Here is an 18,505-nt window from a genome sequence, read left to right as displayed (position 1 = left end):
AAGTAGATGTAATGTGATAGTCATGGCTTGCTGTTTACATGGCTTATAAATTTTCTTGGTGTTGAACTAGGATGGAATAGCTGCATAAGAGAAGCTACTAGTTGGTGCAATATCACAGATGTTTGAAAGGGTTGGGAAAATTGAGACCATGCATGGACCCAAAAACATGGGTTTCCAATGACCGAGGCTAATCTTACTACAGCTGCTGAACATCCAACACTAAGTTCCAGTACGGCATCTCCCGTGAGAAGGCCAGTAAGTTACTGCGAGGCAAGCTAATTACATTAGACATTTTCTACCCTGCAAAGGGCAGCCACATATTCTGAGTATAAGTTTTCCTTTTATCTTCAGACTCTCAGTCAATACCATTATCTGATGGTTTATAGTATTTTAAATCAACCCATGACTCCATATCAAATCAGGGCAAGGAACCCATTTTAAAGAAACAAAAATGCAGCTGAGTGTGCTATTTGATACCACACCTCCCAAAAGCTGTTCACTTGATGCGGTAATGGAATAGCCTTGTGAAGCTTTAGCTGAGGTGACAATTTGGAAATGACTCCATTCAAGGATGGGGGAACCATGCTCTGAGACTGAAAAACATCCTCAAAGACTCCAAACATATGTTGTTGTAACTCAGCAGGTAGGATACCTGGGCCCCAGAGCTAAGGGTGAAAGTAGGAGTGACCTTGCTTGTCATTGCTTCTAGTGACCCATTGAGAAATCGGTGCTTCCAAAATCTGCAAGTCCAGACTGTATTTATCTAGAGATGTGAGTACCCAGAGAAAGACTTCTTCCACAAGGGTACATAACAAGTGTTTCATTTAATTTGAAGCCCTGCTATCCCGCTATCACTTTGAACTACTTGTGCCAAGAGACCAGAAAGCAAGGAAATGAGTCACCATCCTGCCAGGAGTTGCTAATCCTGTTCACATTGTGCATTTTGCACAATAAGGACAGGGAAAACATGTTTGGCACACAAGGGACTTAGAGTGCTTCTTGGTATGTTCTTGCCCAATTTTGATGAAACACGGACAAGTGTAGCAGCCAGTTTGAGAATACTGTGGTGACTATGGGGCTGAGATCTCTCAGGGATGTGTGGTAGACAGAATTATGATGAGTATTCACCCTAAAGCTTGTGAATGTGAATATGATGGAATACTACCATTCCCAACAGCCTTATGGTGTAAAAGAAACTTGTGATGTAATTAAGCTTTTGAACCAATTGAATTTAAGATAGAGATTATTCTGGACTACCTAGTTGGATCCACTGTAATCACATGAATCCTTAAAAGTAGAAAAGAAAAGAAGGAGGTAAGAATTTGTCACCCCAGGTGGTGCAAGTGAGACAGCACGCATTTGAATGCAGACCCTGCCGGTTCTGAGATCTTGGGCTTATCACTAAAACATTCTGAACATATTTCCTCATCTGCAAAGTACAAAATATAAAATCTGCAAAAAGATTTCTATAAGAAATAAACATAATTCATGAAATGGGGCATACACAAGATACTCAACAAATATTCATTTCCTTCCCTCCTCTAATTTATTGAATGCTAGTACAAGCAAAAAAACTATGATAGAAAATAGAGGGAATACATAAAATGTATAAGGTTCTACATTTTAAGAAATCTAAAATCTAATTAAGGATAGATGTGTTATATATTATATAATATTTATGGCAGATATGGCATTTCAGAATAGTCATCTAGGCCTTTGCAAAATTTTATCTCTATTTGAAATTAATACTGGTATTAGATCCAATATTACAATCTTCTACTAAGTCATTTTTATTATCATGCCTTTGCTTCCCGTGTTTGGTTTCCTCAGTACCAAATTGATGAACTGTAAAGTGTGCACCCTCTCTCCTTAGCATTGCATCCACAGCCCTCACTGCAGTTGCACTGTGTGTAATGAATTGTTCCAGGTAGGAATGTTTGTCTTCTCAGCATGTTGTTCTCTCTCTGCACCTGCTCCTCTGTAACACTTCACTCCCAAACACAGATAATTTCCCTCTATGGCGACTGTTTCGAGAATGAGCCAAACACAGAGCCAGCCAAATGAACCCTTTCGAGATGAATAGGAAACCAAAAGAGGTTGGAAAGGGAACCATCCAAGGATCCAGAATCAGTCTGACCCAAATCGGAGAGCTGCCAACAGAGGACGAGGGGAACTGCCTCCCCAAGGTCACTGAACATGCTCTGGCAGCAGTGCCCGCGGGAGCGAGGGAACACCAGGTCCTCCTCCCACAGATAATTACGTGCTGCTGATGTCTCACTGTGAACATGGCAGAACCTGTGTTGTAATTCTTAGGAGCTTTCATTTCTGAATTCTCAGGAGTCCTTGGAGCTGTGGGTCTGACCCAGGCATTAACATTAAAGCTGTAGTGGAGACTCTACATGTGGCTTTGATTTCTGCTTGCTACAGGCACCCTTGTAGATCACTGTCATGAGGACTGACTGCAATTCTTTTGTGTGGCTCTGGCTCCAAAAAAAATGTCAACATCCAGGCACAAAAACCAAAGTTAGAACACACAACAGGCATCACCAAGATTTTGCAGACATCTCCCTTAGCAGAGAGAACGTGACTCAACATCTAATTATTGTAAATAGACCAAGGTGACCACTGTCTGTCTTGCTCTCCAGCAAAGAGAGATATTTCTATTTTAGCAATGGACTTCTATAGCTAATAACTACTATAGGGTTAACTTGTTAGTGATTTTTGACGTTGGGAAAGATAGGTAATTAAGGGAGCTATTTTTACAATCTTCTTTTTAAAGAGAGTTATTTCTGAGTAATCCTTTAAAATTTTTCAAGTGCTTCTGTAAACTAAACTTCCAATTAAAAAAAAAAAGCAAAACAAAAAGAAGTTTCAGAATTGCCATCAGTTCTTATGTAATATAACACCCATGTGCAGTTAGTCAAGGATATTGGCTAATACATTCTCTGGTTTGGATACAAATTAGGAGAGTAAGACAAAAATATTTCAAGGTCATTATTTTCGAAAAATAGCATTTGTTTTATTGTGAAATTTGCATATGTTTACTACAAAATGCAGACAAGAAGTAAGAAAAAAAAAAGCCAGCTATAATCCCAGCATCCAGAGATAACAATGTATTCTGAAATGTGACTTGAAGGCAGGGACCATACAGTGGTCTTGTGCTTTGCATAAGTCAAGTCAGAGATTCTCAAACTTCATCGACTATTACATTGACCCTTGAACTAAAACACAATCAGCAACCAAACCTACAAACTTACTAAGTCACGTTTTCCAAGTGACTGTCCCTGTCCTTGCTGTCTGTATTTTCAGAAAACTGCATAGGTGATTCTGGTACATAGTCATGGTTGAAAATAACTGGATTACATATTAAACATGATTTTCAAATGATGATAAATAAATAAAATGAAAAGATAATGCATCAAAAGAAATCAGAGTACATAAACATGTGATTTCTTTTTCTCAACAGCAGAATGTGCTTATATCCTTTAAAGCCTTAAATCAGTAGCAGAGAACTCTAGTACACACATTGCTGCTTTGTGGTAGGAGAGCTCCAGCCTTAATATTCTTGAAACTGTTTCATGTACCTCTGACTAACTCCTGACCCCAAGGTTTAAGCATCGGGTACCTGTGTTTTGGCTATGGACTCACACCTCCCCATTAACTGGTGACATGCTGGCTGGTATATTCATCTCTTAGTTTTCAAACTCCTGACTCCACTTCCTGGTTTCAGTATCTCTTTTGTATTACTTTTTCTTTGGAAACACTTACAACTCATTGGTTTTTTGTTTGTTCGTTTTGTTTTTTAGGATCATGGGTGGATGGGGTTATAGTTTCTCTCTGGTTTTGGTTGAGTTTTTCATTTTCTTCCTCTTAGAAATTCCTCCCTCCTGCCCTGGCCTGGTGGACCAGCTATGCTAACCATCTTGGGCTAAACTAACCAAAGGCGAACACTCTTGCCCACGAGGTGCCTTGGAACTCAGGTTCTAGGCCATAAAGACAACTCAGTACACGTATCCTATTTAAGATAGGTCTTCTTTCATTCTTCCTCAAGATACAGTGCATAGGCTTCTTGAACTGAAGGATATCCCTTTATTCATTTATTAGCCAAATACTGATTAAGCATTTACTGTGTCCCACATACTACCTGGGGCCTGGGAGCTATACTGGCCAATAAAACATACAGTATCTTTTCACACACGAGACCTACAATCTTGTGAGGTCCTATAGAAAAGAAACCGACAAGTAGGTAACATGTCAGAAGGTGATGGTGCTAGGAGGAACAATAAAGCTGATTACGAAGATGTGATGAGGTGGCCATTTTATATAGGGTATTTATGAAAAGGCCTTTCTGAGGAGTTGGGTCGCTGTTGTTAGCAGGATGTGCAGACATATAAATGGATAAGGAAAAGCTAGGTGTATACCTGGAGCACAGTGCCAGCAAAAGGGGTAGATGCGGAGGCCAGTGAGATTTTGGGGAAGTGAATTTAATTAGAGCTTTGTAGGCTAGAGTCAGGACTACAGAATTTACTCTTGGTGACTGGGAAGCAGTTGGAAGGTTTTGAACATAAGAGCAACATTATCTGACATATATTTTTTTAAAGCAAGACACTGGCTGATAAGAGTAGAAAGGCCTGTGGAGAGGTCAGGGTGGAGGTTATGCCAAACATTTAAGTAAAGGTTAACGGGCACTTGGATGGGAACTGTGAGAGTGGAGGTGGTGATAAAATGTCAGGTCTTGAAGGCATAATTTTCCAGATGAAGGGTTTGTCTTAATTAAAAAAGGTTACTCCACAATTTCTTTATCACACAGCTAAAAAATATTGAACCAATTCTCCTTAGGACATGGAATGAGGAAATTCAGTCTTCCAGTTTGCATAATTTGGAGAGTGTAAAACAAAGTTTTCTGGCATCTACGTGCATTTTCTTTTATTTGGAGATATTGGTGAATTATTATTTGAGAATTTGGAATATGAGTAAGCACATATTCTTATTAGACTTTTCCTGGGAGCCAGAGGTGTACCATGACTATATTCCTCATCAGGCTGATCATCTCTTGATGTTCAAGTTTAAAATGTGTCTCACAGTCTGTCCTGGCCTTGGGTGCCTGGGCCTCTGAAGATACAACTTACTCTATAGTTTGGAAACCATCACTGAGGATCCCATTTTAGAATTCACACACATACCTGCTACCCGAGTACTTTACCTAGAGGCCTATTCAAGAGAAATCACATTGCTGATTCTGTTGTTGTTCTGTTGAGATTTTGGCAAGGCATATTTCACATTTTTGGAAGCACAGATCATCTGGCCAGGTGAATAATTTCCTTTCCAGTAAGTAAATAGTGCCCTGTTTGAAACATAGAAGTCCTATCTATGCCTTTTAAATGAGAGTGATTTGAGATCCCCATAGGCTGGGATTATGTTTCAGTCATCACTTTATCCTTTTCCGGCACCAATAAAATGTATTTTGAGTAAATGAATGTGTTCCTGCCTTGTTTGTCTGTAAAGGGGACTTTGGATAGCAACCCTTGGATATGAGTCTAGGACTGCTGCAAATTCCCTGGCACTAGAGAATTCTATGATGTAAAAAGAGATATTTTTTTTGGCTCCTTAACAAAACTCAGGGATTTATAAGACTAGATATAATTGCTTCCAACTATGTTGGTAATGTAACATGTGTTGCACATAAAATGTCTTATTTAAACCCGAAATACTCATTGCTATTTCATAGGACAGTGCTCAGAAATGTACTTCAGAGCAGAGGCAGCCAATATACATTGTGTTTACTTTGATCTGTGATGTCTATGTATCATTTTGTTTTGACCTCCCAGTGCATGTTTACAGCAGAAAAACTGAGATCCTTAGAGGAGCTTCATGGATCTTAAATAGAAGTTTTGTTTGTTTGTTTGTTTTCTTGAGAGGAGACTTGGGAATTCAGAAATGTAGAAGAAATAACAGCAGGTGGTTAGTGTTGAGATAAATTCAAAGGGATAAAGGAAGAAATTAGTAGAACAAGGCAAAAATAATGAAACAAGAGCATTTGTATTCAGCCTATGTTCTGGATATCCTCTCTCTGTTTCTCAGCAGACTCCATGGTACCCATTTAGTTCCCTTGGTACCCAGGAAGATCATTTTCCCTCATTTTTCTAGTGATCCTTGTTCTCAGGAAATAGTAAAATAACTCCATGCTAGAGTAGCAATAATCTGCTTTCTCTCCAAAAACATTTCCATGTTAATGGGAGAGAAACTAAAGATAGATGAAGGAATAAATTGCTCCATATGGTTTCAAGAAAACAGTGAAGTGGGTGGAGGAGGTATTTTAGGATACATGAAAAGAGACCTACCCAGGCATTCCTGAAATGATACACCATGAACAACCTCCTCGAAGCCAACAGCTACTTTCCAGAATGCCACTTGACTCTGAAGAGTTGGAAGCAATTCAGATTTGTTCATGGGGTTTTCCCTAACCTGCACTGTGAAGATTATCCAACATAGTTGCTGCCTCTGAATTCAAGTACTTTCATAAGGTAGCAACAATTGAGTTTGGTCAATGTTTGGCAGTATAAGTTGAAACAATTACTTCTTAATTAGCTCAATTGACTTTTTCACTCCGGGGCTTCCTTCATCTTCCTTTAGCTCCTATGGTACTTTATAATTATTACACTCTATGAAGCACGTCATACTTCAATTAGCCTCATTTTTTGTGTTGCTTAATATATTAAACTTTTGTGCCTTTGTGGATAGGGGCCATGTTATTGTCATCTCTGTATCCCCAGGGTTGGTACACACTGGTATATAGGAGTTGCTCTACAAATGTTTGAAGAAGTATATGAATGAGGCCCTCCCATGTGTGAGGCACTAATATGGGGCAAAAAGGTGATAAAAATAGCCAATACTCTTTTAGTGCATATATGAAGGCATCTTTGGTTAAGCATGACACATCAAAGGATATACTCACAAAGCAATTTATTTTTATCTCCTAGAGACTTTTAAAATCCTCTCTGTTGAGCTATTTCTTCCTCTGGTCCATTAAATTCTAGTCACTCAAAAAGAAGATGATATTCTCTAGTCTGTAAAGGAAATGTTGTGCTTGTGTTATAGTCATATTTGGAACTTTTTTCCTTCCATTTGGAAGCTTCTTCTCAGGCCTGCTATAGGGAGTGGGAGTGGGGGCTTGAGTGGAGCTGCAGAAGCTGGGAGTCTCTTTGGAGGCCTGTGTGTGCAGCTAAGGGGTGTCTCAGTAAAGGCATCTTGGAAAAGGTGCTAAGGTCTCAAATATTAATCCCAATCCTGTTCACTTATGAAATATATTTTCTTTTGAGGCTAAGAAAAGTGTTTATTCCCTGTTAATTTAGATACTAAATGGTGGTTATTAGGGTGTAAGCAATCAGTGTGCCATCCTGAGAGTGTTTCGTGGGGCTAAACTTTTTATTATTGTTGTTGTTGTACTTTTTATTATTATTTGGAGTGACTTCCATGGCTTTCAGGGTGACAGAAATTGATAGAGGCACGTGGGGTTCAGGTTCAGCTGAAGCCTCTGTGGGGGTCAGCTCTGTAGTGCCCCTTCTTCAGGAAAAACTATATGACACAAAGTCAAAAGGGAGAAGCTGCTCCAACACTTTCTGAGGTCAGCACTGCCGTGAGTACATCAAACACCTGCCGTGCACCTTCCTTGGGCCCTGCATCCACTTCACAGAGACATTAGGAACCCTGACTCTCCTGCCTCAGAGCTGTTGTCTTTGTGCCCAGTGGTGTTTTATGCTCACATCTCCCTTGTGGGGACTTTAGCCAAGGGGAATGTGGGAGCTTTGCACGCTGACTCCCTCTCTATGGAAAAGGCAGGACTGGGTGGGAAGCCCACCAGCTGTACTATACAGAAAGTGTGCCTGTCACAGGTAGACCTCCAGCCTTTCAGGACTTCCCTGCTTTCATCATCCCCTCTCTGGGTTAGTGAGGCAGTGACAACCTATAATTCATGCTAGAAAAATTTAGTTGCAATGAAAACTGCCATTTCCTCTCAATGTCTGTTTGTGGCACTTTTTAGGAGCTTTTATATTGGATAGGTTGAGTAATATTCACTCACCACAGCAATGCAGAGCACAGTTTGGATGGGAGTCACAGTGCTTTGGTTGTGCCCTCACCAAGGGAATCTGGAAATTAGCAGTTACCAAGTCTTCTAGGCATATCTCTTTGGTCTTCATTACTTTCTTTTGTAGGGGCAAGCATGGCTCAGAAAGTTTCCTCTGGGTATTTCCCTTTATTCGTATTTCATACGAGATGGACTTCTAGATCCACCACTAACTTGTGGTGGGATCTTGTGCTGTTGCCTTGCTATAGTCTCAGTTTTTTAATCTGTAAAATTGGTGATAGCAATAGTACCAAAATCATAAGTTTGTTGAAAGGATTAAATGAGATAAAGAATTCAACGTACTAAACCAGAGCCTGGCAGGGTAAATTGTAAAAATTATGATTATGACTGTAATTATGCTCAACAAGTTTAATTCTGTTCTGTTTCAAAGATATTGTCCACTCATAATTTCAAAGAGTGCTTAAAACACAATCCTTGTTTTTAAAAGCAAATACATATAAATAAGGTGCATTGTTCACATATGTATGTGCATAAAGAATGAAAAGATATAGGCCAACCTGTTAGTATTGTGGGAATACAGGTGTTCTTATTTTCCTTATTTTGGCTTAACTTAAGTTTACTAATATTTCTAAAGTTACTCATTGAAATAATTTCAGTAATAAAGTAAATGATTTATTTAATTTTAATTATTTAATTTTTTTTAGGTAGAGAGTTTCAGAGAGCAGTTTCCCCAGTCAAGGGCTGTTCTAATCTGGTCAGTGTTTTCTGTTAGCCTGAGCACTGCCAAGGATTCCACGATGAGACACTGTGTCAACAAGGTAATAAAAAATATAGTGGGGGGAAAATACAGTGAACCTATTGGCTGACTTCGTGCGGAAAAATCAATATACTCTTGGTGATAGTCTATTCACTGTTGAACTAGATGTGGCTTTATTTTCTAAATACTCATAAGTGGCTTCCAACTTCAAATCTGATCTGACTTCAGAATTGGAATGAAGCCTATTCTTCTCCCTGATGCTTCTCTCCCTCCAGATCTCTGAATCCTGTAATTAGTGATCCTCTGCAATTTGCAGGGTTTGATAAATTTATTTGCCTACAAGATGGAGGACAAATCATTCTTATTTACACTCTTATCTTTCTTAGCATGATAATATGCATGTAGAAAGATTTGAATAAAATTTAGATTAAAGAAAAAACAAACTACTCTTTCATATATCTGTGTAAATTAGTTCATCAAGTTTCTTCCAGAAAGCAGATTTTGATGGAGGAAAGTTGGAGGGAACTTGGAGAGTTTGGCTCTGAGTATGTGTGTGCATAATGGAAGACAGGAATGGGAAGAAAGTGCAAAGGAAAGATGTGTGACAGAGGATGGCATAGACTGCGTGGGGGTTGGGGGGGTGGGGAGGAGGTGTGGGGTGATTGTGAAGCTTCTGCAAAACTCAGAGGAGTCCTCTCTAGCCCTCTGAGTATTGTGGTTGTTTATTGGTGGCAAGCAATAGATAATGATTCTCTTAATTAAAGTGGTAAATGGGGACTTGTTGGAAATGAGGTGGGCTTATAGAAGCGAAGGAAAAATTAAAGAGGGTTCAGAGTCAGAGAAGGCAGGGGACAGTATGATCCCTAAGTTGGTGAAAACTAGTCAGCAGTCTCAACAGTGACAAGCCTCTGTGATGAATTTGATCATTTTGGTTTGCACTCTTGGTGTCTCTATTCAAGATTCAAAATCCAGCAAGAATGTGACATTGGCCTAGATCCTGTGCCCATCCACTGCAGGGGGAAGACAGAGAGTTTGGTTACTGCTTCTCCAGAGAGTATGCAAGGGAGAAGGGTTTACCCCTTACTCTAGTAAAATTTGAGTTTTATTTTTGAAGGGAAAATGGTTATTCTATGGCAAAACAACCAGTAACAGTGACACCATTTTAATTTTTTTCTCTTCAACCACGTGACTTGTTTTTCTCATTTGAAAATAGGCATAGCAATACCTGTCCCTCTGTAAGACCTGATTTGGTCTGAGGTCAAGAAAGAAAGGGTTTTTGCAGAGAAGTGTTATTTAGGAAGCAATAAAGCTAGAGATCACAGCCTGCAAAACAAATAAGATAAAATAAGAATGATCACTGTTCTCCCCAGAGTTTAGGATCTGAAATAAGGTGAACATTTATCTATCCAATCTGGTAAATAAGAGAACAATCTCTAAGGATCCAGTATTTACATCTTACTAGCTTGTCCTCCATCTAGCAGGTTAAAATAGATAAGATAAATGAAGTCAGAATCTTAATTCCTTGCTCAGAACGACTTGCTGCTCATCCTGAGGCCGTGGCTATTGTCTGTCTGTCTCTCTCTCTGTATAGATAGACAGACAGATAGATAGATAGATAGATACTTTTTCTCTTAAATATATTGGGGAACATTTATCTAATTTTAAACTGACAAGGGAGGAAATATCTAGACAATATTTCAAAAGAGTTACTAACTTGTAGAAACTATGTTCCTATGCCTCTTTTCTATCACTGAAGGGGACCATGATGATTGAATGTCTACCCTGATATCTTTCAAAGGAGCTCCCTCAGAAGGAGTGATACAAATGTGGAAGAACTGACATTTTCTAGGTTGTTATGAAACATGTTTTTTTTTTAAGGAAGAGAATCCTGGGTGGAAGGGTCTCTGAGAAGTCACAGTTGAACTCAGGGATCAAGAGACAGCAGCTTTGTAATCTTCCTGAAAGTTATTCTGGTTTTGATAGCAGTGTGTGGTGTTTGGCTCTTTTAAAGAAAGAAAAAAAATAGTTATTTTTTATTGAGTATTTTCTGTAACTTGCTTTGTGCTCCCAACAATGCACTGCTCAGATTTTTTCATGTCAATTGAATAGCATTTCATATTTGGAAATGCTATAATTTGTTTTGTGATTCTAGCTCTGATGGACAGTGTGTTTCTGAGTATTCATTATAATAATAATCAGGAAATGAATTTTCATCTATTCACCTCCTTGTGCACATGCATAAATAACTCTAAGGGTAAATGTGTGTAAAACACAGAATTCTTAATCAACCTCAAATTTATGTTAATGAGTGGATAGCCAATTTTCTCAACAGTATTCCTAAGATGTTCATCTTCTTTCCACTGAACTGAAGCTCAATCATATAGTAAAATCAGAAACGTAGCTATACATAACCACATTCATCTAAACTGTCTAGCATGTTCCATAGTTCTATTTAACTAACTTTATTCCAATATAATTTTTTTTGCATTATTATAATTTATCATATCATAATTTGAAAATTATCTTGTATACACTTTTATGAGAAACGTTGTCAAGATTTTAATTGGATTTGCATTTTTAGATAAATTTGAGAACTGCCATCTTTCTAATACTGTCTTTACATTAAAAATATTTCCATTTATTCAAAGCCTCTTTTACATCCTTAAGTATATATTACAGTGATTGTAATTCATTTTACATGTTCATTGCTAATATAGAAATGCTATTGATTTCTGTGTGTTGATCTTGTAACTGTCATTTTGCTGAACTCACTTATTAATTCTATAAGTGTTTTTGTTGACTACTTGGGATTTTCTACATAGGCAATCATTTCATCTGCAAATAGAGACAATATTATTTTTCCCTTTTATCTGCATGCCTTTTATTTTTTTCTTGCCTTGCTGTAGTGGCTAGCACATCCAACAGTAAGTTGAATAAGATTGGTGAAAGAAGTCCTTGCCATAGTCCTAGTCTTACAGAGAAAACATTGTCTTTCAGGGTTATTTATGTTACTTGTAGTGTTTTTTAGATGCTCTTTGTCAAGTTGAGGAGGTCTTCTATTCCTCATTTGCTGAGAGTTTTTATTATGAATGAGTGTTGGGTTTTGCCAAAAGTTTTTTCTGCATCAGTTGATATGATGACATGATTTTTCTCTTTTAGCCTGTTGAGTTGGTAAAGCACATTGTTTAGTTTTCAAATGTTGTATCAGCCTTGCATATATGAAATAAATCCCACTTGGCCATGGTGCATAATTCCTTTCATATATTACTGGATTAAATTTAGTGATACTTTGTTAAGAACTTTTGTGTCTAAATTCATGAGAAATGTTGGCGGGGGTGTGTGTTTTATATTAGCTTCTCATCATTAAATAAGAGGAATGGGGAGGGCTTTTCTGCAGAGCTGATTTTCAAGCTAACACCCGAATAATGAGAAAGGCTGACAGAAAATTTGAGGAAGACCAGTCTAGACAGAGGGAGCATCAAGGGCAAAGGCTGTGAGGGCAGGAATGAATCTGGAGTGTTTGAGGGAAAAAAAGGAAGGTCACTGTGAATGGAGTACCGTGACTGAGGGAGGCTAATACAAGAGAAAAGTCAAAGAGGCAGAAACGGGACAACTCATATAGGGTCTTGCAGGATAGCTAGCTCAGAGTTTGCTTCCTTGCTTCCTTTCCTCCTTCCCTCTTTTTTAATTTAAAATGCAAAATGAAGATTTTAGAGACTGTAAGAAGATGAATGAAATGATCTGATATAGTTTAAAAACATTCTTTAGGTAGTTATAAGAATAGAAGACAGGAAGCAAGCAGGAAAACAAGTTGGAGGATGCTATAGTGTTTAGGAAGGACTATGGTAGAGTACATGTACCTTGTCACTTTCATGTTACAGTTGAAGAGTAAGAAGCAAAATTAGTTCCCAGATCTTAGTATCCAAATACCATCCTCTATCAAAGGAAATCAAATCTCACTGAAGAAATGTCTGAGCATTTCAAGTATAAGGTGAACTTGGAATATCTTGTGGTAGAAATTAAGAACATGGTCAAAATGTGATAGGAACATATCAGAAAGATGCCGTCTTGAAATGGTTCACACTGGCCAAATCTAGCACAATTTGAGCATCAAAACAAATAATGACAGTATCACAATACACAACACTGAATAAAGCAGAAATACACAGGTCCATTGTGAATGTAATAAAATAATAAGTAAACAGATATGGAAAAAGGAAATATCTTTAGAGTAGAATGCTAACCAATAAGCCACATATGCCTGAGACGCTTAATACCCATTCATCCATTCATTGACAGCAAACTTGTGTGTTACCAGTGGATAACTCAGTGGAACAAGGCTTTCACAGAACTAATTTTCTCACTGTTATGAAGTGTTAGCAGGAAAATTGCATAACAATAAATTTTAACTTTTCTTTCTCTTTCCACTTTTTCTTGATGTGGTGGGGGAGTGGGAGAGAGATAGATTCATTCTGTAAGAAGTGATGTCCCACACAAAACTTTTCGATCACTAAAGTTTTCTAATAAACTGCAATAAATCACAATGATTATCAGCTATGTTAAGTTTTTTGTAAAAATATCATCTATTTGGATCAGTTCCTTTATGGCCTTTCCAAGTAAGTTAATTATCAATATAAAATTGTTTCTAATCAAGCAGAAATTAGGCTTCCAATATTGAATATATTGACAAAAATCAACTAAGATAATCTAATTTTCCTGATGTACTTTTGTGCTTTTAATGATTATAAGAAATAACTTGTTATGTCAAGGCTGCAGTTGATGAGGCAAATATTTTGTAATAAGTTTTTATTATTATGGATTATTTTGTATTATAATGTAATTTGTTTCATTGCATCTTGGCATATACATGAAATTAATTTTCTTAGCAATTTCTCAAGGATGACTGTGCTGGTACTACTGTAAGAGTTTCTAATGTGTCATTTACTGTAATTGTTCTAGTAATTAATTTATAAATGTTTATTTTCAAAGACTTCCCCATTTAACAAGTAATAGCATATATGTTCTATCCAAGCAAAGGGTGGTGATAATAATGATAAATTGATAACCAAATAATTCCTTCTAATTTAAGGTTTCTCTTTCAGTGATTATATTAGGTGTATCAGAAATAACCATTTACTGGAAGCACATTAGTATAGGATGTCATTCATAACTGCAGCTGAATTTTAATTGAGTTCTGCAGAATTCCGTAAGTGAAGTAACTTGCTAAAACATAGCACTTATCTTTTCTATATCACTACTGACTTTCCCATTTTTTACAATAAACCTTTCCCAAACTTTTGCATTTAGGAAAAATTATTTGCAAAATTACTCTGAACTATTTAGAATCTTTATTATACCACTCAATTTTTTTTTACACTGTAGAACTTGTTCCTCTAATGCCATCATTTAAGAAAGGTATTTTAGGAGGGATGTAAGTTTTATGTATGTATACAACAAGTATACAAGTATGACAAGTATCATTTTCTCTTCTTTGTTTTCACTGTCCTGTACTGCTAGCAAAATAAGCAAGTTGATAAATCAAAAGATGTGGACAAAGAGTTATAAAACTTATTGAAATGACTTATTTATTAATAAGCTAGACCAGGAACCTAACTGCTTATTATTGTATTTAAATACATTTACTACCTCAAGGTCAAATCCTCATTGCAAGTGAGATTGAAATATTTTTGGGAGTACAGGAAAATAGTGCTATAATAGCAGTTTTCAAATGTATTAGAGTAGATTATTTACATAAAGAAATTGTTAAACTGCTGATTTAGGAGAGATTCAGTAGATCTGAGACCTTCATTTTATGTGTATGTACAAAACAAATGGGTTGGACTAAATGTTCTCTTGGCCTCTTTTAAATCAAACATTCTATAAGTATTTGCATTTCCAATTTTGAAATGTATGTTTCTTATTAAATTCTCAAATCATTTTGCTTAAGCCTGGAAGGAATTATCTACTTGATGACTGCAGTTTGATAAAGTCAACTCAAAATAGCGAACTTTATGGCAAACCTGTTAAGATCAAGGAATAATAAAGAGATGTCCTTATGAATAAGGTCAATAATATTACTGCATCAGAATTACTGGACCTGAACAAGATCTTAGATGGCATACAGAAAACCTTGCTGGTCTTGGAGGGCTGACTTGTGTTATCTCAGGAGGTGGTCTCTATAGCTTGGTCTCTTATGTCTTTTGAACCAGCGACCACCTTTCACATATTTGTGATTGAAACACCAGGTGCTACCTCTGAACACTTGGAATCCAACTAAAAAATCTGTCCAATTAAAATTAAAAGAAAATCAAAAAGGCTTGTTTACCTGGGGTGGTTATTATTGAATCTACTAGATAGTACGCTAACCCAAACTTGACATGAAATGAAAAAATCCAGACACATACAACAGTTCTTATGTATGTGTGTCCTTTAATTGTGAACAGACTTTTGAGAATTCAGAGCAATGATCAGGCTAATAGTAACTCAGGGGACTAAATACTGCCCATAAACACAACATCGTCTACCTTCTCTAGTTTCTAATTTTCAGTGAAGTGTAGTTTGAAAGCATGATGGGGAAGAAGAAAGGAGGTATTTCTCCCCCTTTCTCTAATCGCCTCTGCAGATTACTCACCACCAGCACTGGACTCCACAGTCAGAGGTTCCCTAGCCCTACTTTCATTTTCTCCTTGCCTTTTTTTGCAAGACCCAGCTCTGCTGCTTTAACTTAGAACTTGGGTCCATCTTTGTGATTTAAAAACTCAGTATATCTGAAGTCTGTTTCTCTTTTTGCATGGTAACTGATCTTTGGGTCTTTAGAAACCCAGAGATTTACTATTACTGCCAAGAATACAGAATATAAAAACCAATCATAAATGTGGAAAGATATTGAGAAACTTTATTTCCTCATTTTTGTACATAAGATATACAAAGTGCTGTGGATGTTATGTTCAGGGATACTTGGTTAAAGAAAAATTGTGAGACTTTCTTCTGTTCCACAGAGGGGAAGTAGGGGGAAGGTGGAGAGAAATATTGGTCAGAAACCAGAATTTTCACAGAAGAATAATAATGTAGTGATTAGGTTGGAAAGGCCCCGTCTCCTGCTGCTCCTGGCTTAATAACCTCAGGAGGACCTGTCTCTGACATTCAGCCACTACATATCAAGTAGTCTCATGGAACATCTCTCCTAGAACATCATACATGGCTTGGAGTAAAATATCAGGAGAAGCTAGAGAGGCCTCAGTTGTTGACCCTGCCATAGTAATAAGGAAACTGAAGGGATGTTCCAGTAAGAATCTTGTTCATAGACCAGGTTCTAGCTACAGAGCAACATTTTGCAGTCAATAATTTACCTCCAGGAAATTAATTAAAAGCTGTCCTGATATTTAGAGGATGTTTTATAGAATGCTCAGGAGAATTTCAGAAAAGCACAATTTAGTAAAATGTATTTTTCTTCAAGGGTATATTCTATTCTTATTACCAAAGGCTTAAATTCAACATTTAACATCCAATTTTCAAGGTGGTAACTATACTTATCATTTTTTAGATCATTTTTTAGAGTTTTTTTTGTATTGCTTGTTGATCTGTTGATTTTTTTTAAAATTAATTAGTTAATTACTTTTAGTTACTTATTTTTATTTTGGGGGGAAGTAATTAGGTTATTGATTTATTTATTTTAATGGAGGTACTGGGGATTGAACACAGGATCTTGTGCATGCTACGTCTGTGCTCTACCATTAAGGTATACCTTCCCCCTCTTCATTTTGTAATGTATAACAATATCAAATCACTATGTTGTACACCTGAAACTAATATAGTATTGTAAGTCAATTATACTTTAGTAAAAGTATGTTAACAATAGCAAAGAAAACATTCTACTTTCAGAGTTGTTTTGTATTGAAAAAAGGAAACATAAAAAGCTCTATTTATCAGAAAAATCAATTTGATTGATACACAACTACTGCTCTCTGCATGCACTTGGGGCAACATATATTTTGTCTTGTTATTCAAGGAGATTTATAAGAGTTCTATTTCTCCTTTATTCATACAAAAAGGCTGGCTAAAGGCATAGATTTCAAGTCCAATAAACCTGACTTAAATCCTTAGTTGGCTACTTACTAGTTGAGTGATTTCAAGCCAATTAGCTCTTTCGGGATTCATTTGCAGATGGGAATTCCATTCCCACTTGTAGATGGGAATAATGAGAGTATCCATTTCATAAAGTTTTAAGAATTAAATGAAATAATGTTGTAAGTAAATATTAACTACCATTATTATTATTAGTTTGGGTCAGTGCCCATTAAGTGTTGGAGGTAAGATTCAAACTCAGGCAGGCTGGTTTGATAGCTCATCTCATAATCACTGCATTATTCTATATATAAGATATATAAGAGATGTTCAGAAAGGAGAATGGCCAAGATGAAAGAGGAAGATGCTTTTGCTCACTGAGGTATCAAAGATCATCTTAGAGACAGAAACACTTAGTTTCCTAAAATGTTCATTAAAACATCAAAACTTTGCATAAAAATTTACTTGTAAGGAGTGTTAGTCAGCCTTTAGATAGACTGTCCAGCCAAGTTAAAAATATAAGAACTTAAAGAAAAAAATTCATAAGTTGCCAAGGTCACCAAGTCTTCTGTTTAAAATAGGAAACAGTGACAGCCACATGAGAATCACATTCACAAAGGTAATAACAAATCTGTCTAGACATCAGCAGAGACAGAATCAGGGCTTGTTTCTACGGAAGTCCAGGTTTATGGGACATATTTAAGGTTTTGTTACTTTGGAACCAAAAATAGGGTGATCCATTATTTTTTTTTTTTTTGGTAAAGTTATTTGCTATTGTTTTTGATTACCCCATTGCTTCTTTGTTTTATATGAGGATGAAAACATTTTTATTCTATTTCTTTTGAATTTATTTGCATATATATTTATTTATCACTGGTAGATGTCATGCTTATGTTGCTTGAAGCAGGCCAAATTATTAAGTTTTCCTTTTTCTACAGCAGATTCTACAGTGCCTTGGAGTAAGACAGTATGTGAAAGCAGGGTAATTTTGTGTGGTTTTAAATGTAATTTTAAAATTCTGAGCACCCAGTATGTCATGCAGCTCCACAGCAGTTTCATAATTATTTATGAAATTTCTCATTATTTAATAAAACAACATAAATAGTTTGTAAATATTATTCATTCCTAGTCTGTATCATGGGTGGCTATTAGTGGTATTTATGCTCATGCCAAATCATCTTATTTTAATATATTCATTTAATTATTTCTGACTTGATTGTTTATCCCAAGAGCACATTAAAAATACTACTGATTTGAAGTGGTGGCCTTCTGTGACTCTCATCTTTCACCTCTCATTGTTTACAGCTAGCATTGTAAATCATCTGTAATTTCTCACTTTAGTCTGTATTTCATTACAAGAAGTTGGCTTAGGACGGAGTCTCTGATTTTGGATTCACCCTGCTGAGCATGGTTTGTTCATGTCAATTCTAAATCAAGGTCAACCTCAGCACAAAATTGAAAAGGCTGCTTACAGCTAAGAGAGTTGCAATAATTGCTGTTGGTTGTCTTTGGTGCCCAAAGCTATTAATTATTAGGAGAAAATGATGTGATTTTATTAGCAGTAACATTTTATAACACTAATATTCTTGTCTCAGTGC

Source organism: Camelus bactrianus, chromosome 11 (genome assembly GCF_048773025.1).
Source record: "Camelus bactrianus isolate YW-2024 breed Bactrian camel chromosome 11, ASM4877302v1, whole genome shotgun sequence".
NCBI lineage: Eukaryota > Metazoa > Chordata > Mammalia > Artiodactyla > Camelidae > Camelus > Camelus bactrianus.
The sequence above is the reverse complement of the archived record's forward strand: the minus strand, read 5'-3'. Positions refer to the sequence as shown.